The sequence below is a fragment of the Vulpes vulpes genome, chromosome 6 (genome assembly GCF_048418805.1).
Source record: "Vulpes vulpes isolate BD-2025 chromosome 6, VulVul3, whole genome shotgun sequence".
Lineage (NCBI taxonomy): Eukaryota > Metazoa > Chordata > Mammalia > Carnivora > Canidae > Vulpes > Vulpes vulpes.
In genome coordinates, this window is record NC_132785.1 from 3,779,074 (window position 1) to 3,786,737 (window position 7,664).

The 7,664-nt window shown below is 40.7% G+C and overlaps 1 pseudogene; it reads right to left on the reverse strand.

Moving 5' to 3' along the window:
- Positions 1-6,358: 6,358 nt before the first annotated feature.
- Positions 6,359-7,395, reverse strand: LOC112933912 (L-lactate dehydrogenase A chain pseudogene; annotated as a pseudogene).
- Between the last annotated feature and the right edge of the window lie 269 nt (positions 7,396-7,664).

Consider the following 7,664-nt stretch of genomic DNA (forward strand, 5'->3'; position numbering starts at 1 on the left):
TCACCATAAAAGATGGACAGATGGCAAATAAGCACAATAGAAGGTGCTCAACATCGTATGTTATGAGGGAAACAAATTAAAACAATAATGAGATACCACTACAAACCTGTTAGTGTGGCTAAAATCCAAAAAAAAAAAAAAAAAGAAAAAAAAGAAAAAAAAGAAAATACTAATTGCTAAGTAGGATACAGAACAACAGATATTCTCACTCAGTGTTGGGAGGGATGCAAAATGGTAACAGCACTTTGGAAGACAGTTTGGCAGTTTCCTACAAGGCCGAATATGATTGTCTTACTGTAACCAGCCAGCAGTTGCGCTCCGAGGTATTGACCAACTTATTTAAAAACTTTGTGCACACAAAATCCTGTGCACAGATATATATTAAGTTTATTCAGCTTTTTCTTATTGTAAGGGCGGGAGTGACAACTGCTAAGCTGTTTACCTGTTGGAGCTGAAAGAGGGATTCTGGATATTATCTTTCAAAGAACGACAGTGACTGGAGGAAATACCACTGGGAAATCATGGTATTTTCCTTTTAAATATTTATAAAGCCTGAAGTCCACAGGACTGCCTATGTGCAATGATTTTGGAAATTTTTTTGCCTTCCCTTAAAAAAAAAAAATCCTACAATAACAAGTCTGTCTTGTCCTCTGACTAATGATTTAATTTTCACCATAAAGGTATCTTAAAAAAAATTTTTACATCTTTTTAAAGTGAAAAACACTCATAATTTAACCTGTTGTCTAAGATCATATATATGACTCTCTGGTTCATTTTTTTTTTTGTTTCTTCCTTTTTAAAATTAAAATTGCAGTTAGGTAACATATAGTGTGATATTAGTTTCAGGTGTACAGTATAATGATTCAGCACTTCCATACATCACCCGGTGCTCATCAGGACAATACCCTCCTTAATCCCTATCACCTATTTAACACTGCCTTGCCCCCCGAACCCCCCAAAAGAAATATCAGTTTGTTCTCTATATTTAAGAGTCTGCTTCTTGGTTTACTTCTCACCTTTCTTTTCCCCTTATGACTTTCTGATTCTTTACTGAGAACTTGTTTTGCAAGGAAAAGAACTCAAGGCTGTATTCTGAAATCTGAGACAGGCTGGAACGGGCCTTCAAGGAAGATGTGATGGCAGGTACAGCGTGCAGATAGGACCTGGGAGGTTGGAATAGCACAGACGAATTTTACCAACTAAATAGTTTGCCAGGGTCTTGTAAGACTACAGATTTTGGTTTCTTTCTTTTACTCTCTTCTCTAGGTTGCCACATGATGACTGAGCTACATGCATTACTCCCTACTTCCTAAGAGCTGTATTTGCAGACAGTCTTGACTTGCCTCTTTTTCTCAGTGTGAGAATCTTTCCTTGGAAGTCAAGGTCAAGTTGTACAGGAGAACTCCAATGGCTGGGGGAATTTTTGGGTTAAGAGGGACTAAGGAGCAATCGCTAAAACACCCGTTATTTATCACAAGTGAGCCTCTACTGAGAGGAGTATGGTGTGCTTGATTGGCTGGCCATGAAGGGGCAAGGTTAGGCTGGGAGGAAGCCTTTTCTCTTTTTCTCTGGTGCAGAAAGTGGAGGACTGTGACAATGCCTGGAGTACGCACTGTCCTGGTAAGCCCTCCGTGAGTGAGCCGAGTACCATGGGTTTGCTCCCTGTGACTTGTCCACCTGACTCCTTACATCCCTTTGGGTGTCTGTAGCAAATGTTGTGGATACCCTCACTGATTTCTAGAACGCTTTCAGTGTTTTCCTCCTTGGAAAAGATCTGACGCTAGAAGGTGTCACAGCCCAGCCTAACCTATGCTGACTTGGCACACCGCCTTGGACCTTTGATTGGGTGGAGTCTATGAGGAGGGAGACACCTTGTCTGGGCCATCACTCCCTTCTCACCCTCTTCCTATCCCAGGGCTTCTGAGGAGCCTCTACCTTCATCAAGGGACCCAACAGGGAATGTGCCAGGGAGATGGGGTTGCAGCCTGAGGGAAGATCCTGGACCCCTGGAGGGAGAATGGGGCTTTTAATTTTTCTTATTCTTTTAAGAATGGTAGACAAACAAGGGGAGGTGGGCAGGGGGTTGGAGTGAATGGGTGATGGGCACTGAGGAGGGCACTTGACTGGATGAGCACTGGGTGATATGCTCTATGTTGGGTGATATGGCAAATTGAACTCCAATTAAAAAAATTAAAAAAAAAAAGAATGGTAGAAACTGTAGATGGAGAAATAGCCAGATTTCTATCCATTCCATGCTATTAAGATATTTTTTTTAAAATATATGGTTTACACTGGAGATAAGGCTATCAGCTTAGTTTTGTGAGAGGGACTTTACCTAGGTGGAGGGTATTTTCTGGAACTATATAAAAGTTTCTCAATATGCTAGGTACTAGGCAGAGAAGTGGAGCCTGTGAAATACAGCTTTTATAAAAGAGAGGGGTTAACCACACTTGGAGGAATTCTCTGGCCCAAACTGCAGAGCCTTGGGAAAATTTAAGCCGTTCTTTAATTATGGAAGTACTATATCAGTGATTTTCGGTGTGTGCTCAGCACTTGTGCTGGAATCATCAGGGAAAAGTTATTTAAAATGCAGATTTCTGACTGATTCTTTGCCTATTGAATCAGAATCTCTGCAGTGGGGCCTGAGACATCTATGTTTTAAAATAATTTCCTTGGTCATCTTTCTAAGGATCATTAAATATTGAGTATCATAGGGACTGTCCTTTTACATTTTTAAAGCTTTTTTAAAAAAATTCCAGTATGATTAACATACGGTGTTATATTAGTTTCAGGTATACAAAATATTGATTTGACGTTTCTATACATTACTCAGTGCTCACCAGGGTAAGTGCAGTCACCATCTGTCACCATACAATGTTATTACCACATTATTGATTATATTCCCAAAGCTGTGTTTTCCATTTTTGTGACTTATTTATTTTATAACTGGAAGTTTGTATCTTTTAATGTTTTGTTTATCTTCCCCACCCACCTTCCCTATGGCAGCACCTCCCCCCCCAGCCACACCGCCCTGTATTTAAAAGTCTGGTTTTGTTTTGTTTTGTTTGTTCATTTATTTTGTTTTTTAGATTCCACATATAAGTGAGATCATATGGTATTTGTCTTTGCCTGACTTATTATCTAAACCTAAAACACTCCACAGTTATACTCATAAGGCTAGTGCTATTTTCGGCTTAGAATGGTAGGCAAAATTCTAAGATGACTTCCAATGAGCCCTGCCTTTGTAAAATCTCCCTTTGACTGTGGGTGGGTCTTTTAACTTCCTTCTAAACAGTAGACTATGGCAAAAATGATGGGATATCACTTCCTTGATTATGCTACAACAGATAGCAAAGGCAAAGAGATCTTACAGATGGAATCAAGCTCCCTGCAGTAGCTGAATTTAAGTTAACCAAATGCAAGATTGATTTGGTGGGTCTAATCCAATCAGTTGAGTGCTTTAAAAATGGGTCTAGAAGGTCAGAGATAAAAGCTGCAGCACAAACATTCTCCTGTTGGCCTTAAACAGACAAACTGACGTGTTGGGAAGAGAGTTATATGGCAGGGAATGGTGGGCAGCTGCTAGGAGTTGAGGAGCTCTATCTTATAATCCCGGGGACCCGAATGGGGTCAACAACCAGTGAGGTTGGAAGAGGAGCTTGAACCTCAGATAAAATTGTAGCCCTGGCTGACACCATGACTGCAGACCTGTGAGACCCTGACCTGAGGACTCAGCTAGGTTGGGTTCAGACTCCTGACTCACGGTAACTATGGCACGATAGATGTGTGTTGTTTGCTGCTGCTAGGTTTGTAATGCAGCAATACAAATGTTTGAGGATAAAATACCTTATTTCTCAAGCGTTGCCAATTAGATTTCTCAATTGCCTTGAGTCTGCAGTAACAGTCTTCAAATCAGGGTCTAGGAATCTGATGGGGAATAGGAGACTTTTCCAAAAGGCACAATGGGCACAAAGAGTGTGAAAAGCATCAATTTTCATGCCTGCAGTGTCCATACGTAGTCTTTTATGTAGCCATACGTACTCTTTTCTCAAACTGATTGGCCTGGAAAAGTGTCTGCAATTCAGGAAATTGTGTGGGTTCTGCTCTTCCACCTTTCTTCTCACATTTGCCTTTCACCACTTGCCCAAAGGAAGTCATACTTTCGCACATCTGAAATCCTAGCAGAGGGAATTGTTTGGAGGTGTGAAAATCTCCAGTCAAATGACACATCAGTACTGATGATGCCTCCATTAATCAAAACTTCATGCATCTGCTATGGGTTTTGTGTCTTTCTCTTTTACACATTTCTATGGAGTACAAATTGTGACATTCGAAACAGGGTGCTTTGGCTTCTGTGGCAGTGTTCTGAACTCACGTATATTGTAAACAAGGGTAGCAAGGGTGATGAAATTTTTTTCTATCCCTTACTTGTGTCTGTGAAGGCAGTACTTCCCAGAGAAAAGTAAAGAGAACATATTCCATGCTCTCTGCACTCCAGGATCCAGACCAAGGAGCCACTCCTACCTGGCACCGGACTGTGTTCACGTTAGAAGGAAAGGAGACACACACACAAAGGAATGATGCAAATTTTCCAACTGTCAGAGAAAACTTGTTTATGTATTTTCAAAATATATGGCAGTAGGTCTTATAATAATGATATTCTATCCATTTTGGGCAAAATAAAGAGTGATAGAAGGATTTTATATAAGCCATCAAAAATTTTATAAAGATGTACAATTTACAAAAATCAAAATGACAACTTTTGCACATGTTGGACATAAGATGGGAAATTTTAGATGTCAACAGACAATTTAGAGGAGATCCATAGTTTCTCAAAATTATTATGGAGATATGTAGTTCAAATGTGAAGACGATCATATCATTCAATTACAGGCTAAGGAATGCTGCGTTAACAGTTCCTGAATTTCAGTGGCTTAGAACAATGAAGAAAGTTTATTTCTCATTTGTGTTACTGGTGACCGACCGGCCACTCTATGCTTTTATTCTGTCCAGGATCCAGCTCAAGGAACTGCCCCTACTTGGGACATGGTTGTGCTCCTACCAAGGGAAAAGACTTATAGTCATAACATGGGGTCATTCTTATAGCCTTAACTTGGAAATAGCACCATGATTTTCATCATCTTTTATGGATAAAAGCAAGCCACATGGCCAGGCCAGGGGAACAGGAAACAAAATTCTCCCATTGGAGGAATCAGCAAATATTTGAGAACAAAATCTACAGAATGATAGATACTTGTTTATAACAGGCAAAACGTGGATGGGCCCCGTGGATAAGGAAGTGGGCAAAAAAAGAAAATAAAGATGAGTCTTGGTATGAAAATAGAGGCACCAGGACACCAGGTAGGATGCTACTAAGTGAAGAGGGTTTCACTTCTTTGGACTATATATATATTTTTTCCTTTCAAATAATTTCAGTTAGTCATTTAAATTCTTCTCTTACTTGCATCTGTGAATGCAATACTTCCCAAAGAAAAGTAAAGAAATGGGAACAGTGTTTTCAGGCTGCTGACACATATGTGAATCAAGTTCAATCAATAGTGGATTTTTTTTCCCCACTGTTCAAAATTTATTTGGTATTTTAGTTGGTATGACAGAAAGTTGGTTGCATTGTCTTTCTACATTATATGGCGATGTATATTATATTCTGACATATATAGTACACAAAAGAAGATCCGTTAGAAGAGTTATGCACAATATATGCAATATTGAATTTATTTATTTTTTATTTTAGTTTTTTTTAGAAGGATGGATTTTTTTTTAAAGATTTTATTTATTTATTCATGAGAGACAGAGAGAGAGAGAGAGAGAAAGAGGTAGAGACACAGGCAGAGGGAGAAGCAGGCTCCATGCAGGGAGCCCGACATGGGACTCGATCCCAGGTCTCCAGGATCAGGCCCTGGGCTGAAGGCAGCGCTAAACTGCTGAGCCACCAGGGCTGCCCCAATATTGAATTTATGCATTGGATCCCAGGATGTGACTGAAGAAAAAAAGATGTACTAGGCATGTTGAGTGTTGGGGTGAAGGAATCAGAAGGTACAGAACAAGTAAATACACATCTGGCTTGAGGAGTAACTGCAGCATATATGTCATTGGCAGTGGTGCCTCCAAGAGGGTAGAACTATGTTACATTAACCAGTTTAGGACTCCCCAAGACAGATATCATTCAGCATCAGGATATAGCTCCAGGGTTTTGTGAACCACTCCCATTTGTAACTTTAGGAAACTCATGTTTTTCTTAGGCCATTTTAATATTACTTCTTGAGTAACAGGTCAGATAATAAGGACAACATGCACAGCCTCCAACTAAAATCTTGTAGTCTAGACAGTGATGCGGTACATTAGAAAATTTTAAAACTGCAGCTCCTTTTGGATCCCCCAAAGTGTATCTGCACTCTTCTTCAAACGGGCCTCTTCCTCAGGAGTCAGAGTCTCCTTCACGACATCGGAGATTCCATTCTGTCCCAAGATGCAAGGAACACTAAGGAAGACGTCCTCTTTTATTCCACAGAGACCCTTAATCGTGGTGGAAATTGGATGCACCCACCTAAGATTCTTCATTATCCTTTCTGCCGAATCTGCCACGGACAGTCCAATGGCCCAGGAAGTGTAGCCTTTCAGTTTGATCACCTCGTAGGCACTGTCAACCACCTGTTTGTGAACCTCTTTCCACTGTTCCTTATCTGCATCAGTGGCTAAGTCAGGGTGCGGATTCTTCAGAGAGACACCAGCAACATTTCCTCCACTCCGTACAGGCACACTGGCGTCTCCATTCTCTCCAAGGACCTACCCTTGACAGCTTAATGGGTGAACTCCCAGCCTTTCCCCCATTAGGTAATGGAACCGGGCTGAATCCAGATTGCAACCACTTCCAATAACGTGGGTTTTGGGAAAGCCACTTATCTTCCAAGCCACATAGGTCAAGATATCCACTGGACTGGAAACAACAAGCAACTTGCAGTTTGGGCTGTATTTGACAATATTAGGAATGATGAACTTAAAGATGTTCATGTTACGCTGGGCCAAATTAAGACAACTTTCTCCCTCTTGCTGACGTGGCCCAGCCGTGATAATAACCAGCTTGGAGTTTGCAGTCACATTATAGTCTTTGCAAGAGACAATTTTTAGTGTTCTAGGGAAAAGGCTGCCATGCTGGAGATCCATCATCTCTTCCTTCAATTTGTCTTCCATGACATCAACAAGAGCGAGTTCACCTGCCAAGTCCTTCATTAAGATACTGATGGCACAGGCCAAGCCAACAGCACCAACCTACCAACCTCAACAACTGTAATCTTATTCTGGGGGATATGGTCTTCCTTAAGAAGATTCTGAGTCAGTTGATCCTTGAGAGTTGCCATTTTGGACTTAGAACCAAAAGGAATCGGGAGTGCATGTCGGGCTGCAGGTGGTGGTGGGGTCAGGTCGGACTTGGCCGCAGTGGCTCCGACACACCAATAACGGATTTTTTTTTTTAAATCAAATACTTGTGAAATTGATGTTTGTATCTTTCCAGAAGTACAACTTCGCCATTTGCCATTGTGTGAAATGATTTGTTCATCTATTTGGAAACAGCATGTAAGAAGATTGTCAGGGAAAATGATGAGACAACAAATTCTGTTTTAAAATCCTAAAAGTTTCTCAGCCTA